The 22,838-nt window shown below is 39.3% G+C and overlaps 1 protein-coding gene across 3 annotated transcripts in view; it reads right to left on the reverse strand.

The window, feature by feature from the left end:
- Positions 1 to 22,838, reverse strand: part of GHR (growth hormone receptor) — a 233,313-nt gene that overhangs the window by 138,608 nt on the left and 71,867 nt on the right. Inside the window, exon 1 of one of the 3 annotated variants that reach the window (XM_074328964.1) lies at positions 3,465 to 3,697. The exons of the other annotated variants lie outside the window; for them this stretch is intronic. The gene's annotated coding sequence lies outside the window, so the exon portion shown is untranslated. Of the gene's footprint in view, positions 1 to 3,464; positions 3,698 to 22,838 lie in introns of those variants that run through there. 3 annotated transcript variants of the gene reach the window in all.

Raw genomic sequence — 22,838 nt, forward strand, 5'->3', positions numbered from 1 at the left:
CTGTTTGAGTGAAATCAGTTATTTCACATCTTGTAGAACAGCGATAAAACATTTACCTTCCCATTAAACTGAAAAATGATTCAAATGAATTTTTCACTTTCAACCACTTGTGATCAAGTGACCAGTTAAAACTGTACTTCCAAATGAGGGAGAAAAGCTACAGGGAATCCCCCAGGGTGGCAGTTTATATAGAGCGTCATGTAAATGCTAAAGAACCAGAGGGCAGGGATCTCAGACCCAGGGGAATAACACACCTGGATGCCCATAAGCATCTCAAATGACTCCTGTCCAAACCGAACCCAGCATTTCCACCTGCCCCCAACCCCTACCTAATGAACAAACAGCTCCATCTCATATTTCCTGTTTTGCTTAATGAGATTAGGGTTCCCCAAGTTACCTGAATTAGATACCTTGGTTACTCCATCCCCTCTTATGTGTAACCTGTCACCGTAAGGGGGTGATTCTACCTCAGAATTCTCTCTGGAATAATTCCTCCTTCCCCAGTCCTAGCCCTTCTCTTTTCAGGACTTCAAACAGCCTACTTCACGCTCTATCTTTACTTTCTGGGCTGCTGCCAGATAAAACATAAATCTCTTTACTCTTCAGATGACACTTACACGTCACCACCTCCATGAGGTCTGCCACACTCCCCTGAACCTTAATTGTTCACTCCTCTGGGCCTCAACACAGGCTTGTTTTAAACCTCTAATATCAAATGTGCACAGAATTGAAGTCAGGGAATGATGAAGCCGTTTGTGGAATAAATGGGTTCTTAGTGCCTGTGTTGCTATCTGTAAAGTTCTCAGGGCAAGACACAGATCCAATTCATCCATTTACCACTCTATCCGCCTCCCTTCTCCCCCTCCCCATCCCCAAAATGCCTTTCAGGATTTGATAAGTGAATAGACATGTGCTCTATATGTGTGGGTTTGGGGGGCGTGTTGTTGGGTATTAGATAGGCCAGGGGCATTAGACGTCCCCCCACCCCAAGAATATCCACAACACCATCTAGCTATTGTTTCTCGATCTTCAGGAGAAGTTTAGTTTCTGTAAAAGAGAGAAGGAAATTTGGGTGTTAGAGGATGAGCCGATGGCTGATCTTCGGGCTGCCAGCACACGACCTGAGGGAGCTTCGTATAGATGCAAGAGAATTTCACAAAGGCAAGGAAGGTCACAGTTAGGTCAAAATCCTGCCTCGGACCCACCTGAATGACTGCCTCTGCCGCATTACCCCTTCGGAAGGTGGCAGAGCTCAGCTTCCTAAAGGTCCCCATCAGTGCCTAACCCTCAGTCCCCTCAGAAGCCCCTTCCAATCTGCTCTCTACTTTTGCAGGAAGGACAAGCAGAAAGTCAAGAGAAGAAGAAGAAAGATGTGTGCAGGTGGCTTTCTGCTTTCCATTTATCACCTGCACAGGACAGAACATGGATCACCATTTTTTTTTTTCCTTTGCAAGTTATTTCCCATGCTCAGCAGATTATAACACTTAAAGGACAATTCTTTTAAAGATAAATGGCTTCACTAGTTTCTCTATGAATCAGAATGTCAGGGCTTAGTGGTGATCGGGGCCAGGAGGACCACTGAGGAAACCAGAATCACAATGAAAATATGGGCGCTGGACAGGGCCCTCAGGACCACGTCAGTCTAAAGGTCTCAGTTTATAGATAAGGTGAGCGGAGCCCAGTGAGATGAGGCCACGTAAGACCCCACTAGTGGTGAGAGACGAGCTGGGAGCCACGCCCAGGTCTCCTATCACTGGTTCAATGGGTTTTTCAGAACTCCACGCTGTCTCCAACCTGTCACTCTATTTCCAAGGAGCAGGTCAAGGAGCAAAAACGCCACGCCTCACACGTGGTGTCACACATGTCGTTTATCATCAGGCGTTCAGTACAAACAAAGCATAACAAATTTGGGTATAAGGCGAACCAGGCTCGTCTGGCTGCCCCAGCCACCTGGCCACTCGTCCACCCTCAACAGGAGCTGAGTCGCCCTTGCCACCTTCTTTGAAGTAGACAAAGAGCCCTGGAGTAATCCAGAAAAGGAGTTTACTCGCAAACCCCTCAAGTCTGGACCAAGCTGAGCCTAATTTTCTGAAAATAATCCTGGTTAGAACCTTGCAAAAACCTATTCTCCACACTGACAACAGTGATTTTCTTAAAACTGTAGATCGGCCGCCTCTGCTTCAAACTCTCCAGTAAAAATGATAAACTCTTCGAAAGATACATGCAGCCTTCTGTGATCTGATCTAGCCTCTTTCTACCTTTCCAGACCATCTTCCACAAATTCCCCAAAGCTCCCATTTCCTCTGTCATTGGAGGAAACCTCTGAGAAGGTTCCAAGTTTTTCACACCTCTGGCCCCTCTGCCTCTTGCCCTCTTCCTACTTCATCCATCTCTGCTACCCATTCCCCCCAACCTCAGCTCAAGGTCACTCCAACTTCTACGAATTTCTAGCAACACCACCTCCCTCTCCCTACCAGGTGGAGTTAGGTGTCCCTCCTCTCAGCTTCTGTAATAGTCTTGATGAACCTCTTAGCACAGCACTGTAAGATACCCATGGTTTTCTTATTGCGCTCCTGAGGGTCATACTTGTATCCCCCACTACCTGACACAGTGCCTAGCACACTCAGTTTTACGTAAATTGTTGGAGGCATGAACCAACTCTGATGCTATTTTTAAAATAGGTGTTTTGAAGAAGTGGGAGCAAGTCTTTCTATTGCAAGTTCATCTGAATGCTTTTTACTGAGATAGAGTAAGTCATGTTTCCCATCACATTGGGTGTGATGGGACAGTCCCAATCAGGCACGCAGTAAGGAGCCCACAGCATCAGAGAAAATCAACAAGGAGGTATGGCTAGAGGCACAAAAAGACAGTCTTATTTCCCTTTTCTTCAAAGCGCTGGCCATCCCTAAGACTTTAGAAAACCTGGAAGAAATGCAAAACAAACATGCAATTGTGGTGTCACTTCTTCTTTACAATATTCTTCTAAAATATAAACTGACTGTTGAAATGTAAAACATAGACCGGAATTAAAAACCTGAAGTGTTTCCTGAGTGCAAATTATAATCTCTGTCGACTCTCTCAAAACATACCAGCTTCTTAAATGCTCAGAGAACTAGCCTTTCATTCAAAGAACACACTTTGGAAGCCCAAATTATACTTGAATGGTGATCAGACAAGGAACAAGACAGGCTGGGGCTTTGCCTAATAAGAATATTTTATAAACTCCAGGACAAGAAAAAGATGTTTTGCTGAGAGCAAAAAGGAGAAGAGCAGAGAAGTAGAGGAAAGAGGGAGCAAGAAGAAATTAAGCCAGAAGAAGGAAGAATGAGGGGTAAGAGGACATGGAAAACAATCAGCCTAAGCCATATTGGAGATTTACATCTAAAAAATGCCAAAGCAAGTTTAAAAAAGAGACCTGATTACCAGCCTTTTTTAATCTAAATTAACAAGAAGAGAATACGAACCAATAGTCCAGCAGATTTTCCTGAGACTGGATTTTCATATGGTTTCCTCTGGGTTTTATGGCAAGAATGTTTTAAATTTCCTTTTTCATTCAGTCATGTATGCAAGCAGACCACATTACACCAATTTGGTTAAAATCTGGCAGAGAGGGTGGAGTGGAAGGTGGAATATGGTGAAAGTCTCTTGATCACCGCTTGGCATGTCTTAATCTCTAGTTTCTCGGTATTGCTGCTTTTATATATAAACCTTTGCAAAATCCTCCCCAAATCAATTATAGTCTCCTTTCCCTCCCTCCCTATTCTTCCCTCCCTCCCTCCCTCCCTCCAACCACACACACACACACACACACTCGTGGTACCAGAAGAGCAGATGAAAGCACACAGCCCATTGCCTCACAAAATGAAACCCCGACCTTTGCCCAGCGCTGCTCTGGGCTCTGCCAATTGAAGTGAAGGCCAGGCCTGGGCTGGAGCCTCATGAGAGCCGTCACAAGAGAGCCAGCCAGACCAGCTAAGAAGAAAGCCAAGCATTAAAATCTGACAAAGACTACAATTTGGATGGGTTAAAGAGAGTCATAGATTTGAAACTAATTTCATGGCTTCTCTAAGGAATGCAAGAATGAAAGCTCCCAGAGGGCAAAGGGGTCCATTCATTGTGTTGGCTGGCATCTGCCTGAAGGACCCCAAGGGCCCAGAGTGCAATACTTTATTCGTTACATGCAGGATAAATGGATGAATGCCAACACATTAGTGCCCACTGGAAATCCTAACACACTGAACTGTGGATGTTTAACTAGTGGTGCAAAGTAGTTGACTAGAAAAGCGTTAGTACCACCTACACATTAATTGTAGGATATTTTGGTTGATTGGGCAGGAGGACACAGCATTTAGATAAAGTGGTTTTTGTTTCTTTTTAATTAACTTATAATAGAGGAAGTAGTTCTTCCTAACAACAACAACAAAAAAAATCACAAGTCAACTAAAAGGTGCAAAACACTAAATATTTAGTGAATTACGTACACAAGCAACACAAGAGACAAAACAACAGCTTTCTAGCTCTGGAACTTTACTGTATTTCTTGCAGCTCCTCACGTGGTTAGAACAGTCATGACAATTCCCCTGATCGAATGTGGGCAGAGTCGCTGCACACGCAAGTCCCTGTGAGATTAATATTCCTGCGCGTCCAAACAGTTCTGTCCATACTCTCAACACAAGAAGACGGTTCATGATTTATGACCACAAACAGAATGAGCAAGGCCTTTTGCTGGTTAAAAGACTCCCTCTGCCTGGCGGCTCTCCTGTTTATATGTGAGAAAGCCTTCTGTGACAAGGTTACACAAACAGAGTAGGGAAGTATAGGACCTTAGGAAAAGGAGCCTGGCCTACTACTGGGTTATATCTTTCCAGGCTTCTGTACCAGCCCCCTGAAACCAAATTGGACACTGAGCAATGTATTCTGCAATTGTGTTAGTGGGACGAATATGAGGCTTTCTGCTTCAAACAGAATTTTATTCATAGACACTTCATATTTATACCAAGATGAACTAAATCAAGAGTAGGAGTACATGATGCTGGTTTGCAAAATGATCACTTTATTCCCACAGCCAATTCTATTTTTTTTTCCTGATTACAAATGCACAATACCTGCTTATGTAGGAATTTAGTAAATATTAATATAATGAAAATTCTGGATTCCTTTTATGTTACTCTCTTTCTAATAAAATTTCTAAAGAAAGTTGAAAACAGATCCCATACAAAAAGCTGTCTCTTTTTTTGCTTGTTTCTGATTTATCTTTTTCCATTTAACATTATTACCGTGTTTCCCCGAAAATAAGACCTAACCAGACCATCAGCTCTAATCCATCTTTTGGAGTAAAAATTAATATAAGACCTGGTCTTATTTTACTATAATATAAGACCAGGTCTTATCTAACATAATATAATGTAAGACTGGGTCTTATATTAACTTTTGCTCCAAAAGATGCATTAGAGCTGATTGTCCGGCTAGATCTTATTTTCAGGGAAACACGGTACCATCTCGTAAGTAACCTGCCAATTAGATTGTCCCCTTTCCTAGGAAATGCAGCTTTTAGCAATTCTTTGTTGATTCAGATGAAATCATTCTAGCTTAGCTAAATTAACTGATTGAGAATAAAGTCCTAATACCAACAGCTGGCCAATAGAAAATTGCTTGAAATTAAATGTTGGGTGACTCAGGTAGAGTCTATCAGCTTGGAGAAATTGCAACTGAGAGGAAAGGGAGTGTGAGGACATCATAAAAGAATCCATGAAGGACCCATGATGTATTGAGAGATACATGAGAATGGCTGTGCACAGCAACACAAACCTGGGATCATTACAGTAAGTCCCCACTATATGGAGTTATATAAAAACATCCTCTTCCTTGCTGCCTAAAGCTGCATAATGCCTACCCCCAACCACCCAAAACAACAACTGTGAACATAATGCAATGGTTACATTAGTTAACATTCCATCACATGCCTATTACTAGCCATTCAGTTCTGTGCTTTTCAAGCTTGTTTAAATAAATGGAGTGGTGCTATAAAGTGAATGTTTGGGCCCCCTCCACATTCATATGTTGAAACCTCGTCCTCTACATGATGGTATTAGGAGGGAGGGCCTTTGAGAGGTGATTAGGTGATAAATGGGATTAGCGCCCTTGTAAAAGTGGTCCTAGAGAGCTCCCTTCACCATTCCACCACGTTAGGACACAGCAAGAAGACAGGCATCTATGAAGCAGGAATTGGGCCCACATCGAACATAGAATCTGCCAGGACCTTCATCTTGGACTTCCTACCCTCCAAAACTGAGAAATAAATTTCTGTTGCTTATAAGACACTCACACTATGGTATTTCTGTTATAGCGGCCAGAACACCTAAGATGAATGGAATGGAACGGAACGGAATGGAATGGAATGAAAAGGAATAGACAGTTTCATTACAGGAAACTTCAATGCATGTGTATGACTATTGGCTCACTATGCAGACTCAATATTTTCTTATAGCACTCAAAAAAATTTGTAGGACATTGATATAGACTGTTTCTAGTTTTTCAGTCATATAAATCATGGTATAATAAACATCTCTTGGGGCAAGGGGATTTGGCCTGTATTTCCATTTATTGCCTAATGGTTGATTCCCAGAAGTGATGTTGCTACATGAAAGGAGTTTGTGAGATTTTTGTTAGATATTACTCAATTGCTTTCAGACTGTCCTAACTGAGACTCAGACCAGACCAGCAGAGAACTTCAATTTCACTGTACAATTGTCAGCAAAAATTTTTTTTTCTTTCATCATTGCTAATTCAAAGGATAAAAATGACCTTTCATTGTTTTAATTTACATTTATTTGAGAATTAGTGAGGCTAATTCTTTGAAACATTTAATGTAATTATCTATGTATGTCCTCCCACTTTTTGTTGGGTTTCTTTGTTTGCTGGAGGTCCTACCTTTTTTTCTCACTGCTTTTTCACACACATCTTTTTAAAGCAATCTTCCTCATTATTCTTTAGGGATGAAGGTATAGCAGAAGAGAATGGGAGGGAGCATTTTAATCAGCTTGATTTTTGCTAGGCTGATATTAGACTACTCTTAGGCTTTTAGTCTTCACTTTATTTTGAGATCAGCTGCCTGATAAGGTTAGCCTTAAAAATAACTTTAAAAAATAACCAATGCCAGAAGTGCTGGCCTATGTGGCACTGCAAGTTTGCACTTTGAAGTTCTTCCTCTGTGCCAAATACTGCAGTGGTAGGTTTGTTATTACTTTTAATTAAGACATTAGTACTGGAAAATCTGCCCTCTATAGCAATTACGAGCCATGGAAGGCAGAGTGAGAAGCTCCAACACACATATGATGGGAGTTCCAGAAGGAGAGGATTTAATTCAGCTGAAAAGAGTCAGTTTTGGAAAAGGTTATTATTGATAACTTTACAAAATTAAAGAATGAAACAAGCTTTCAGATTAAAAACTCAGTAATCACTAAGTAGTAGAAATAAAAAAGTAAATCTACAATAAGGCATCAGGATAAAGAAAATAATCTTTCAATGTATTTTAAATAAGAGACAGATTATCTACTAAGGAACTCAAATGGATCCGTAGAAAAATTTTCCTCAGCAACAACAGATGCCAGGACACAAATGAAAACCTCTAAAGTGTTAGAGAAATAATCATCCATTCAAAATTTGATACTTAACTAAACTATCACTAAGTCTTTTGTGTGTTGGGGGCGGGGGTTGCATATAAAAACTGGGAGTTTGCTACCTAAAGATTCTAGTTTAAATAATAACTAAAAGAGGCTATTTTTTTTTGCAAAAAGACAAGAATCATCTTAAATACATGCTGAAATTCCTGCCTCTTAAGAAAAAAGTTCTCTCCCAATTATTCCAGTTATTATCCCTATAGCTATTGGCACATTTCTCTGCTTCCCTTTAAAACAAAACTTCTTGAAGGAATTGCATTATACGCTTATCTTCAATTCCTCTTTTTTCCATTTTCTTAAAACCAATCAAATCAGGCCTTAACCCCCATCACTCTAATAAAACAGCTTTTTTCCTGGTCACTAAAGACTTCCATATCGCTAAATCTAGTGGTTACTTCTTAATCATCTCATTTGGCTTATTAATAACATACAACACAGTGTATCACTCTTTGAAAATCATCTTAATTTGGTATTTGGATGCCATTTTCCATTGATTCTCCTACCCAACTCGGCACTTGACCTTGGTCTACCTTGCTGTGTCCACTTCATTTTCTCAACCATGTAATATCAAAATTCTCCCAGGACTTATCCTCCTCTCGTATTCTCTCTATATACATTTATTCCCTAGGTGACTGCATTCAGTGTTATGACAATATTATCCACACGATTATGTTCTCCAAATACATAACTTTAATCCAAATCACTTCCTTGAACTACAGGCTCATATATTCGATTAACTAAGAATTCCTTTGTATGTTTGATAGAAATTTCAAACTTATAAATCTATAACTATACTTTTGATTTTACCCTCCTGCTCATTCTACGGTCTTGGCTATTTCAGTCAATATCACCTTCATCCTTCCAGATTCTCAGGCTTTTCATTCATACCCTTAACCAATCCATCAACTAATACTCAGACATACCTTCGAATTATATCCAGAATGTGATCACTTCTTAATTGGCCTACATACTTCTGCTCTTGAATCTCCTTATCCCCAAATACATAAGCTATCCATCACAATCTTGACCTCACTAAAACAAGAACTTACCAGTTCTTTGTTCAAAACCCTCTGATGGCATCCTATCTCAGAGTAAATGGCAAAGTGCTTACAGTGGTCTGAAAGTCTTACTCGATTTCCCTTGACCCTCACAGCCCCACCCCCACCCACTATCTCTGCCTCCATTTACCACCACACTTTTCTTGCTCATCTGCTCCAATAACACTATACTCTTTGATATTTCTAGAAGACCCCATACAGCATATGCTGTCCTTCTGCCTCGGATACTTTTCTGCAAAAATTTCTTCAAGTATCCATTCAAATATCACTTCATCTGTGAGCTCTTTCCTGACAACCTAGATCAATGACAACTCTTATTTTTCTCCATACTACTTATCTTTATTTGACATATATTTGTTTACTGTTTTTTTTCTTTCTCTCCTCTTGTTAGAATGTCAACTACAAGAGTTCAGGGATTTTGTCTATTCTGTCACAGCTATATTTCCAAGTACTTATAACCATGGCAGAACAATAGAAGGAATGCACCTAAGGATTTATTAGGTGAACAAATAAATGGTGAGAAAAAAGAAAGGTAAAACATGATGACAAATTCAACAAGATATTGCTTGTAAAATCAACATGGACCACATTTTCTGTTGATCCAAAGGTTAAAGTAAATTTTATACAATAAAAAAAAGGAAAATAGGTAAGATTATCTCAAAGGACAATTAAAATGTGCTAGATTTTCTGCTTTGTTCGGGAGAAGTGTAGATAATGTATATGGAATGGGAACACTAATGTTGCTTTATATGGATGTGATCAGCCTAACAGAGAAAGCGTCATTTAGAAAGTATTATAAATGAAGAAATAATAGAGGTATTCAGTAAATGGTGTTGGGACAACTAGTGTTTCACATGGAAAAAAAGAAAAAAATTCCGTGCTTTACCCCATACACATAAATTATTAGGTTGGTGCAAAAGTAATTGCGGTTGAAAAGGTTAACAATTGCAAAAACCGCAATTACTTTTGCATCACCTAATAACTCCACATAAATTCAAAATCTACACATTTAAAACAAAACTTTCAGAAGTAAATTAAAGTAATTTAGAAATAGGAGGAGTTTATATATAATATAAGCATGGGGGAAAAAGAGTTCTTAAGCAAGGCACAAAAGTAGAAAAATAAAAGAAATTGCACTATATCAAAATTTAAAATTATCTGTGTTAAAAGATGTCATGAAAAATGTAATCAGTGGATGTGAGGCAGAAATTTCACCATGTATAACAGAATAAGGACTAGTTTTACATATATATGAAATATAAACATATACATCAAGATACATATACATTAGAATCATACACATATATACATATACACACATATGTTTCTATAAAGCGAATAGACAGTAAAAGAATGAATAAATGTTGAATAACTACGGTATATCCCTGAAACTAATATGATATTGTATGTTAGCTATGTTGTAAATAAAAATCTTTAAAAAAAGAATAGAGTAAAAATAGATTACTTAGGGAGAAGGAATTCCTAATGGTCCTGTAAAAAGTCTGCTCAATTTTATAAATAATCAGAGCAATAAAAATTAAAACAATGAGATAATTATTTATATCCAACAACTTACACATAATTAAATCTGATAAGGACCTGGAAATTGAATGTTCTCACACATTGCTGGTAAGAGTATGAAACGATACGAGTGCTTTGGAGAGCAATTTGGCACATATCCTCTGACACTGCAAGTCCACTGACATATACGCCAGAAAAACTCTTGTCATATGTGTCCTAAGGGAAACATATACAAGGACGTTTATTTCAGTATCACTTATTTTAGTAAAATAATTGAATCAATTCAAATAGATAAATTGTGATATTTTTATAAGATGGAGTAACACACAGCAAGAAAAAAATGAACTAGGGTAATATAACAACACAAATTCTGAAATCAAAAGGTTTGGTAGTAAAAACAAAAACAGTAACTGCCAGAATTCTACACCTAAAGTAAAATACATGTACAGTTTAAAATACATAATTTATTCCATATATTTAACAAACATGTTTCACAGACACAATAAAATATAAAAGTCCGAAAACAGGACTGTACAAATGCCAGTACATGACAGTTGTTTCCTCTGGGGTGGCAGAGAGCAGGGTGAGACTAGGGGAGGTAAAACTGGGGACTTCAAATTTATTTGTATAATTTGTTTCTTAACAAATAACTCGAAGGTACACATGGGAAAAATGTTTACGTTTGATGTATTCATCTGCATGGCAGGTACATAGGCATTTAGGTAGCATCTTTAGTATATTAAAAAAACCCAAAAAACAACATAAAACAAATCAAGTCAGAGAGCTCTGCATTTATATCCCTGCCCAGAGTCAAAAATCACAAGCCCATAAAAAGTTAGAGAGGTAGAAAGATAAAGGAGATTCATGACTTTCCCCATGGAGGGCAGCTACACCTGCAACCATTCTGAGGGCTGGAAGGGTTACTCGGCTAGATTCCAGTCACTTCACCTATGACTGTCACCCTGTATCCACCTTGCCCACCCTCAGGGCTCAACAGTTGGCCTCACCAGACTTAGTGTCCTCTGACAAGAAAGAGGAGCTTTCTCAATCTCAGTTTCTAGCCCGAGGAACATTTTCTTCATAGATTCCAGAAAAAACCCTTCCTGGAAGAAAAGCAATTTGCATGTGATATTGCACAGTGTAGATCCTGTCACAAGGCTTCCCAGAGGTCTGATGCCACCAGAGTCTGATTAATGCGGGGAAAAAAAAAAAATGCTGTATTTGTCACTAGCCTTCAAGAAGCACGTTCATTTGAGTGCTTAAGTACTCTTATAAAAAACTCTGTCTGATTTAGGGACACAATGATTAATAAATTGCTCTCGGTGTCTCTCCCTGGAAGTCACAAATACACCAACAAGACCTTGATAAGCTGGACCAGGGAGTCTTCGTCACTATGAATTACAATAAATGGCTATGAAGGGGCTGGTTCCTTTTACTCAAGTGACTCATTGTGAATCCTGCATAGTAAACACCCATTCAAACAAGAACCAAAACATTTTACATACTACAATATGATTCAGTTGATTAGAAACATAAAAAAAAATAAAGTAACCGTAAGAGGACAGCACAAGGCAGAAGCCCTGCAAAGGACATAGCGACCCAGGGAGAGCTTCATACATCCATGGCCATCTCCGTTTCTGAGTGTAAACACACCACAACGCCACACTCACTGTGGTCTCAGGAATTGCAGAGAAGAACCTGAGAAAGTCCATAATCAGTATTCTTTTTCTCTACTAATATGCAGTATCCTTGAGAATGAACTCAGAAGTCCCTGCTGAGAATTCCTTAGAAACAGAATTAATGGTTTAAATAAAATGATTTTAACTTTTAGGAAATAATATAATTATTCTAATAGGCTTCCATTTATATTTCAATATACGTAGGCAGAAGTAGTTCCCTTATCTATCTACTCTGCATGTTGCATAGTAATGTCCTTCACAAACATTTTCCAAAGAGTTGATCAGAGCTGCTTCAAATGCTCATCTAGAAACAGTCTATTTAGCTGTCCTCACTGAAAGAGGTGGAAAATGAAGAAAATAGGTGACTTAGTTCGTGCCAACAATCTATCTCTGCATATGACACAGCTTGTGTAAAACTGGCACACCTTGCATGTTAATGCAAGATTTGGTGCTAGTAGTAATTTCCATAGCCACAGAGTTGCCTGTGTCTAGAAAATGTAAAAGTGCTTCCAGTTTCCTCCCCTGAAAGGGTAAAGGCTTTTTATTCTTTGAGTTCTAATGTGGTTCTCACTTTAGAGCCAAAAGGCCAAGTAGGGAATAGACCAGACGAGGAAATCAGAGCCATGAGTTATATCCATGGCTCATCTTGCCCTTTGAACTAAATTGGCATGTGCATTAGTTTATAATACAGCATGTACGTTTATTCCATGACAATTTCAGAGGTAAGTGCCCACTCATTCATTCACAAATGTTCTCCTGAGCCTTCCTCATAAGACTTGGTATTTTTTTTTTAAAAATTAACAAATATTTAAAAACTTTAAATTTTCAGTTAACATTTCTAAAACTGAAGAGCCAAATGACAAGTTTGTCTCCTTCCATCAGAATTTTAATTTGAATTGTAGGTTGTAGCCAGTGTTCAAAAACGAACATGTTCACTCTTGTTCTCTTTAGTGCTAATTCTACATTTAGCTTGTGTCAGGTGAAGAAGATGGGGCCAGAGGAATAAAGTTAGGGAAGGTGGTCTGAAGAGTCCCTGTACCTTCATTTTCCTTTTGGGCCTGAGAATGATTTTGGCTCCATTTTTACTTACTAAGGAGATATTTAAAAACCATTGATCTAGAAAAAGTCATAGATCTTATATGTTAGGGATGGAAGTGAGGACAAGAGTGAATATACTACACAAACCCACCTTAGGCAAGTCGGGTATTTCTGTTGTAGATCTGAAACGTACTGACACCCTAACTGAGAAAGAATTAAGTGACCCACCCAAGAGTTGTGCTCCTGAGAGCGCACTTCAGTTATACACAATGTGGAACATCCACTTTCACGCAGGCTGTCAAACTCAAAATTGGCCAGATTCACTTTCAGGACTCAGCCGTCTGTCTGTGTCATTACAGATAAATGGGGAAAGCCAAAACTTGCCTCTATTATGGGTCCTGGTGCACAACCCTGCAAGCTTTACTATCATATAATAATGAGATGGCCAGTATTTTAACAAGTAAAAGGGGATGTATATTGACAGGTATATTTGAATATATGTCTTATAGTATGTATCAGCTGATGGTGATCTGCTACAGCATTAGATTTGGCTCTTAATTCCACAGTTGAACCATCTAGACTAAATCCCATTACAATGAAACGCCATTAAATTTTTCCATTTCATTTGTGTTTTATACAGTTACTACGCCTTTGAAAGACACTAATCTGTGAAGAGGCTTTTGTTGCAATCATACACAAGCATGGCTCTATCTCTTTGTTGATGTTAGGAACTATTACTGCACAGTCCCCATGGGTCTCCCAGTTTTCCAACTCTTCTGCCTTCAACCCACCGTGTACTTTGTTGCTAGGAATCAAAAGTCTGGCGCTGAACATAACATTTTGTTTGTTGTTTTTTACTGACCTTTCATTGCTGAAGACCCTGAGTCCTTAGGTGGCCATCAAGGCCCCATCCAAACTGGTCTTGGTCTACCTACCAAGCTGCAGTCCCCTCAGCACGCATTTCCATTCAGTGCGCTACACGGATAGGCCCAAACGTTTACTCGCTATGTTCGGTACTACTCGGAGTATCCGCTATTCTTCCTTCTCTCCACACTTCAGCTTTTTCATCTTGTAAGACCTACCAATCTTTCTAGGCTCTTCGCACTGGCTCTTCCTTCAGAAAGTTTTCCTCAGTCACTGAATCAGGTGGGATTTTTCTGTGCTCTGGAACTCCATTTTACTTTCTCTGTCACTCTCTTCCTCAGTGTGTCACAGCCTGTCTATGACAATGAGGTGTAAGTTGTCTTCTCTTTCCCAAGTTTTAAATTCCCTTAGGACAGTAGAGGCTTAATAAGTATATTTAGTGTTAAACTGACACTGTTTACTATGGAATGGGTGCCTGATAAATATGATCATGTGGTTTATAAAACAAAATAAATTTATCTTTTCAGCCCTGCCTTCTCATTTCTCAGTGCCCAAGGGGAAATAGACCTAAACCTTCAGAAATAAGATCTCATCTTTGCTTCCTCTACTATTTTATATAATGTCTGGAAAATTATAGTCCCTAATAAAATGTTCTTTTTCCCCTCCAGTAAATGAGACTTGGTTGAATAGGAGTAGAGCTAACCATCTCATCACCTCACCACAAGGTGCATGATCTTTGGGTTTTAATACCCTTTCTTATAATGGGAGAAATAACCTTGGGACTGAGAAAAATTGCCCAACAAGCAACCATAATGCCAACCCCCCTTGGCAGCAAAGAACAGGGATGATTATAAACACTAATCTCTTTTTTAGGATGAGCTGGGAGTAGTAGTGGGGGCTTTTTGACCTGTCATTTTAAGATCAGAGAAAAAAAAAGTTTTTATAGTTGGAAGTTTTATGTGGATCACCATAGCTAATATTGTTACCAGAGTTAAAAAAGTGGTAAAATGATGGGAAGACCAATCTACTAAAGATGTTCTACAAAAATAGATATTTTCTATTTTCTACAAAAACAGAACATATCTTTGATCAAGATATTTCAACAGACTGCTGAAAACGAAAACTATCTGTGCCATTTCTTCTGGTAAGTACTAACATGCATAAATTTCTTACATGACGGATGAGCGAAAAATTTTTTTTTGATATATGAATTTTTTTTCTTGTGTTGACAGAAATTTGGCAGTCAACGTGCACCACCCCTTACATTCAAAGTGGCTCAATCAACCACTGGACTTTTCTTACAAATCTGGTAATCTGTGTCCCCTTGATAGAATACTGATATGGATGTTTTCCGATGTGCAGTACAAAACTATGAAACAATGGAGTGTTTACTTTGGCCGAAGGTCCCATCTATGTTCCCCCTTCAAACAATCCTGCTTATAAATTCATAACACCAAAAAAAGTCAAGCTGAGAAAAACCATGACTTTAACCTTTCCTTTGGGCCAAAATCTTTAATTTGGACAATACAAATAAGTCTTTAAAAATTATTTTGAAATAGCTGAGAGAATCCATGAATATGCCAAAACCTTTTCACCCCAAACTATTTCCCAAAATTGTCTATTTGCTCCAATTTTTATTCAGCTAAGAACTAGAGAAATGCATTTTATATATATATATATATAGAACTCTGAACCCAAGTAACATTGCTTCTGAAAAGATAAATTAATTTTTTTTTCTTTTCCTTTATTAACAGGTTTTCCCAGCAAAGCAAAAGAAATAAATAAAACAAAATCAGCCTTAGGAACATGGAAAATATGTGCCAAGTATTTCCAGTGATCTTCTTTATAACCAGACAAGCTCTTTGGCAGATGAAAATCATTAACAAGAGAAAGTGTAAAGCTTTTTGAATGTGTTGGGAAAGTGTTAGAGAAGGTCCACAGCATAAATCGCTTTACACACGTAAACCAACATTCTCAATTACACCTGGAAGCCAGTGCATCAGATGTCTGAGAGGCTTAGAGCAGGAGTGTCCAAACTGCGGCCCGTGGGCCAACTGCGGCCCGCGATCCATTTTTTATTGGCCCGCAGCAAATTCCAAAAATATATTTAGTTTACTTAAATAAACCAGGTGAGGCAATATGTACTTCACCTTGAGTGAGTGGCCCAGCTGTTTGTGTATTTTACCGCATATGGCCCTTGGTGAAAAGCGTTGAAAAAAGTTTGGACACCCCTGGTTTAGAGTAAGAAATATGGGTTAAATCCTGAAAGATACTGGCTTCAGCAACTGTAGCTTCACAGGATAGACTAACGGGAGCCTATGTCCAAGACACTGTCCTTTCATCTGAAAAGCAGGGATATACACACTCCCAGTGCCCACTCTGCACAAGCAGAGAGGAGGTTTGGGCTGGAGCCGAGGCAAAGCCACCTCCAGAACAGCTAATGTTCTTGCTAGAAGCTTTCTTCAGGCACAGAGCAGAATAAAACGCTCACGTCATTCACACATTTCATTAGTCATTCAGGAAGCATGTCTTAGCGCCTATCAAACACCATGCACTTTGCTGGGCACTTATTTCCAGGAAATAAGAGACTGGCAAAGACTGTTCTTATTTCATGGAACTGACATTCTAGTGGGAGAAAATTGACAATAAAAAGTAAACAAATGGGGGCAGCTGGTTAGCTTAGTTGGTTAGAGGGCGGTGCTCTTAACAAGGTTGCTGGTTCGATCCCCACATGGGCCACTGTGAGCTGTGCCCTCCACAACTAGATTGAAACAATTACTTGACTTGGAGCTGATGGGTCCTGGAAAAACACACTTACATAAATAAAAGTTAAAAAAAGTAAACAAATGAGTAAAAAAAGAAACTGTCATATAGGAAAAATGCTATAAAGACAGCATAGGTTGATGTGATCTTAGAGAGTGACGGAGATGGATACGGATGGGGTGAGGAGGTTCCTCGTGTAACTGGGGTCACAGAGACCTTTCAGGTGAACTGAGAACTGAATGACAAGAGGAGCCAGCTATGCCAAAACCTGAGGGTGAAGCATTCCAGACAAGAAGACAGTTAGCTCTGTGTGTTAGGGAACAGAAGGAAAGTCAGTGTGGCTGGAGCTCAGGGAGCCGTCTGTCTTCAATTCAATAATCTATGACTACACACACTAATGTCACTGTAACATGTTTTTCAAACTTGGGATGAAACAAAGAACTCATACCCATGCTTGTGTTAAGCATAAAGAGGTCTTAGGGTCTTATGTACAGAACAATGACTCTCCTGACATGGATGTCAAGAACTTGAGCTTCATTCCAATTTAGGTTCCAGTACTAACACATATGACCAGTTTCTCATGGTTGAAGACAGACAGAGAGGGAGAGGGAGGAAGGAAGGGAAGGAGGCGGAGAGGGAGAAGGAGAGGGAGAGGGGTAGGGGGAGAGGGGAAGAGGGAGAGAGAGAGAGCGAGAGAGAGAGAGAATGGCTAGTAGGGTTAAGAAGTGCAGAATATGCCTAGAAGAGGAACTGTGACTAACTGCCTATTCTCATGGGAACTCTGACCATAGGGAATGTCATAATGCTTTTCCTGGCTTTTTAGGAGATTTGTACAAGATCACAAGGTATCTTGTGGTACAGTAATATCTCTCTTGCTTTTACCTTCCACCTATTATGTTCCACCTTGAAAAATAGTTATTTCAGAATTTGTTTTCTTGCCACTGTTAACCTATAAGTGACTTCCTGGCAGAGTCCTTACTAATTGTTCTCTTTTCAGTACATAGCACAGTGCTAGGCACATAATAAATGCCCAATAAATGATAAAGTCTCCTTGATTCGCTTTGGCTTTATTAGCCCAATATTCCAATTATAGGTGTAGTAATAGTACCCCAATAATACAATTGTTTTGATTTGGTGTATAAGTAATAAATCCTCAAGAACTTCCGTGATGTCTCCCAAAGGAAAGATTCCCAGCAATGCATGGCGTAAAGCAGATACTCCATGAGGCTTGTTGAATATATACACGCCTATCTGAGTGGACAAATCTACGAACAAATTCCAACAAGAACACTGTATGCAGGTTCATTTAATTTATTCAGCAATAAGTTCCTATTATGTGCTCAGCACTATGCTAAGTCCCACAGAGACAACGGTGAGTAAAACAGACACACGTCGCGCTGTTCGTGCTGTAATGGAGCTGCTGGTCTCATGGGGGAAGCAGACTGACGTCACCACTCACGTATGTGATTATGTTATAAGTGCTGTGAACAAATACATTATGCAGTTGGAGAACCAGAGAAGGCTTTTTTGCAGGCCCACCTGAAAGACATGGTTAACTTAACTCCAAATGTCAACAGGAGGTCAATGCCAGCTCATAATCATGAAACCTTTTTAAGAACCAGGCCGGGAAACAGAGAGCAAGTGGTCAAGAAACATGATCAGTGATGGTAGCTGAAGTTGTCTCTTGGTAACTGAGAATGGTTTACTGAGAGAATATGTGGAATCATCCTTTGGTCACCTTTAAAACTAGACTAGAGCTTTTTAATCTGTGTCCTGATTGCGTGTGTTCTTGTTTAAAGACAGGATACACTCAGCAACCTAAAACTGTCTTCTGCAGGCATTCTTTAGCATACCATGAGTTTTTCACTATTTCTTTTTCTTTCTTTCTTTCTTTTTTTTTTTTTTTTTACACGTTAAGTGTAGCAGCTCAGCTATTTTTCTGGAAAAATTAAAATTTATTTTTTGAACCGAAAAAACAATGCATGGCCCGTATTCTCCCATCATTCAGGAAAAATAGCTAAGTAAAACTTTGGTTAAACTTTCCAAAAAGCTTTGGGCTGAGGATAAGCATGGAAAAATTCAAGCCCAAAGGAGAAATTTCCAGAAATTTAGAAGCAAGTGAAAACAGGGGGTTATAACAGTTCAGTAAATTCTGCCAAGAACAAAGTATATACGATATTATTTATTGCTGAAAGCTTTTCAGAGAGGCAGCATCTGGTTTCAGTGAGGCCTTGCTTTCATCCCTTCCAGCAGCTGGACTGAGCACCACAGCACAAAGAGATCAACCAATTTGCCAAGGTGACACAGCGAGTTAGTGACTCTTTCCAGATTAGACCACAAGAGTCTCTGGCTCCCTGAATGCCAAGAATATGTCACATGACCAGCAGAGAGTTTAACACTTTTTATCGACTCCAAGTGGATTCTTCAGTTTTAATTTTTCAATTCATGTTTATATTTTCAGGATCCCAAAGAATTATTCTTGCTCACTTTTCTCCAGTGGGCAGATCAGATAGCAACTTGGTTCCCTGTGAATGCCCAAATTCCCTGCCCTCCTCAGCTAGGAGTTACTCATCTGGGATGAGTGTGCTCATGGCAGGAAAAGTCAGAACCAGTCATACAATGTTCCACTCACACTGGGCAGAGGAAGATGGCGATCCAAAGGCTAGCTGGGCCCTCTGCTCTGGTCATTCCAAATGTGCCTCTCGGAGGCACAGGAAAAGCTGATGAAGACGAGGTAATGTGCCAGGAGAAAAGTGCCATGAGCTCTGACTTCTCTTTGAGTCTTTTTCTCTACCAGTGTTATTTCTCACAGAGCCCTGGCTACAGAAAATGTATCCCTTCATTCCTTCTGCATGTGTGTTCCATACCAACAGGAGAAAAGGAGGTTCTGTTTCCTAAGCATACGTTTCCCCACATCCCAAGAAGACAATGTTGTTATTTACAATACCCCCCAAAAAAACTTGTTTAATGAGAAAGTTCAGTATTAATAGCAAGTTGAATTACCCACCAATCTCTCTCTCCCCCTCAGTATATGTGCACACACGTGCCCTATTCATCATTATTAATAGTATTAATAAAAATTAATTAAAAATCATAATACTATTAATACTATTCAAAATTAGTATCATGAGATCAAGAGGCCAATTTTAGGGAAAGAGAGGAAAGGGAGGGTAGTGAGGAAGAGGATTATAATCATTCTTTTTAATGTCCAGCTTTTTAGCTGGTAGAGAACAATCTAATATGATTAGACCCCAGAACTGGGAGAACGAAGCCAGTCAGCTGTGCGAATGCACTTAGCATATTTTAAAATGACCAAAAGAATATCAGGAAGGGAACAAGACCACACTGAGTCCTCCGACTTTGCAATGGCAGTAGAGCACAGCATCAAAAGGAAACATGCAAGCTGTTAGAGTACACAACAACGCCCTGAAGACAGGCCGTTTTCATAATGAAAAGCATATGTCCACTTTGAGTGGCAGCGACTATCCTCACTTGAAGTCTGAATGAACAATACCAGTAAGAAACACATGGCAATTTCAATACAATCGGATTTGGGAAATTCTTATTTAAACCTTACTGCAGATGTCAAAGCACAATATGAGTGCAGAACATTTTGTTTGATGTTCCTTTACATCAAGATTTTCTCTTTTAATTGGAACAAACGAAATAGGTGCTGATCATTGAAAAAGTGATGACATTTCAAGCATTAGGACTTATGTTTTGGTTTAATATGCCTTCCATCCCCTTTGACTTCTTCAGAGAGACAGCTATGCTAATTTAAATACTGTACTCATTCATTCAGCATCTGAGTGCCTACTATGTGCTGGATACTGATGGAGGCCCAAAGATTATAGTCATGAACAACACAGACACGTCCCAGCTCCAACAACCCGGTAGTGCAGTCCTATTGCAAAGTTCAGTTATTGTTTTGATAAAGCTCAGTTTGGGTTTTAAAAAGGAAACCTCCATCTAAGGAAAATTCTTAAGCTATTACTGTCTTTCCAAAACTTATTTTCTCAACTCTCCAATTAGGCCCTTGATACTAAACTCTCAGTTCTTGTCATTTTTTAGAAGAGAGAGTTATGGCATGACAAAGGGTTCTTTTTTTGCTTTGAGAAGAAGAATTTCTAAATAATAAGTGCCTAACAAGTTAACCAGTAGGTTTGGTTACTACATGCCAAACCAAGGGCTGTAACAAAAGCCAGGGCAGGCCAACTGAAAAAGTTGCCTTCAACTATTAAACTTAATCCTTTCTCTGCCAAAAAAGCTAAACTGACACCCTTAGCAAGCACCGGTAAATAATTACACATTCTGGCAATCAAGTGCAAATAGTCAGGTTTCAAAGTTTGCCCCAACCACCTGTCCATAAAACCCTTTGTGCCAATAGGGATGGAGCTTACCACAGGGGACACCAGGCAATTGGCCAGGACAGAAGTCACGCGGGTCTACACCTCTGCTTCAATATAAGCTCCAGTCTTTTGCTGATGAGTGTTAAGGATTTTCAAAACCACATGAGCACACCTAGTATGTCTCTTCTTTGGAATAACTAAAGAGCAGCCATTTTGTATTTGAAATTCTTCCACTTCCCTTTTGTAACTTTCTCTTATCTCCCTCGCCCCCCCACAACTGTCTTTTCTCCTTTCCCCAACTATCTTGTCTCTTTTCCCCTATTCTCCCTACAAGTGAGACACTGTTCTAAGCTCTTTAAATGTATTACCTCATTTCACAAGCCTATGAAGCTGTAATCATCTTATGTTGCAAAAAAGGGACCTTGAAGCCCAAGGTCACAGAGCTGGGAAGCAGCAGAAGCAGGATTCCAACTAGCCCACCTGACTCCAGAGTCCTCAGCCACTTCTCCTTACTGCCTCTTAAGTGATTTGTGGCTTAAGTGTTTATGATAAAGACGAACTGTTTTTTAGGCATGATGTCGAAGAATAGCAGTGATATATAAGAAATTCATCTTAATCTTTGCTATACTTGAGAAAAATCTAATAAACTCTCACTGTATTAAAATGCTTTGAAGGTGGTAGTTAAGGTGGCAATTCAGGGGGCAATTTATTAAGGTTTTATGTCCCAACTGCACCAACTTCAGTCCTTTTGCCTCTCCCATGTGGGAGCACACTGACAAGCGTAAGGAACAAATATCAATTAGAGGTTATAATGACCCAAACAAATAAACAAAATGTAAAGAACAACAAAAATATACCCCAGTAATTCTCTGGACCTACTCCAAAAATAAGCCTAATAAAATCTTTGTTTCTATTAACTTTTATTATTGTGATTCATTTCATGGGTCAGGAAGAGCTTTCAGTGGGCACAGTTCTTAGATGTAAACTAAATAACCTGATGGAGAGAAACCTAAAATATTAGCTCCTATGTGATCAACATACCTAATGAACTAATTTATAGGCTGTGATAAAACTGAAAAAAAAATGGCAGGATTGCTACTGCCCTTTCTTTACCAAACTTTTACAACTCAACTCTGTTCTCACTGGTGGTGAAGGTTGGACCACCCACTAAATTTTCTCCAGCTAAATAAACAGCTACAGTTGAGAGAAGTGCACACTTCTTGGCTTACTGCTTTTATATCCAGCCCGTGTTAATTCAAGCCTGAGTTCCAGCAGGTTACAGACTAAATCCAGCAGAATGAAGCCGGGATCTTAATTAAGCCTTATTGCCAAATGCATGAAATCATCAAGTTGGTTCTCAACCTGTGTCACCATCACTCTTCTTCCCTCTGAACAACAACCTGGTACACAGAAGTCACCATTATTGAGATAACACAGAACATAATAACATGGATCCGATGGAAAACGAAAAATGCAGCAGCTTAGAAAGCGGGTTCCATTAGTAAACTGACAGTATTTAGCAACAGGAAGAGAGTATTCCGGAAGATGAAGAAGGAAAAACATGATAACAGTTGTAAACAGTAGCTGTCGGCATGAAAGAGATACTAGCTTATGCCAAAGTAAACCACAAGGAAAAGAAAACTGTTTTCACCAGTAAGGCAAAACTGTTTTCTGGATTTTCAATCTTTTCCCTTCAGAGTCATTCTTTGGTTTTATGGAAGGGACCAGGTTCAAGGTTTCTATGGGACTCTGATGAGATCTGGGGAAAGAGCAGCAGCTAACACGCTTTAGCAAACATATACAAAGTGCCTACTGTGTGTAAGACATTACATTTGGGTTAAGCCTGCATCATACTTTATGACTTTGTGGCCTAATTACTCTTTCCAA

This window comes from Rhinolophus sinicus, linkage group LG03 (genome assembly GCF_036562045.2).
Source record: "Rhinolophus sinicus isolate RSC01 linkage group LG03, ASM3656204v1, whole genome shotgun sequence".
Lineage (NCBI taxonomy): Eukaryota > Metazoa > Chordata > Mammalia > Chiroptera > Rhinolophidae > Rhinolophus > Rhinolophus sinicus.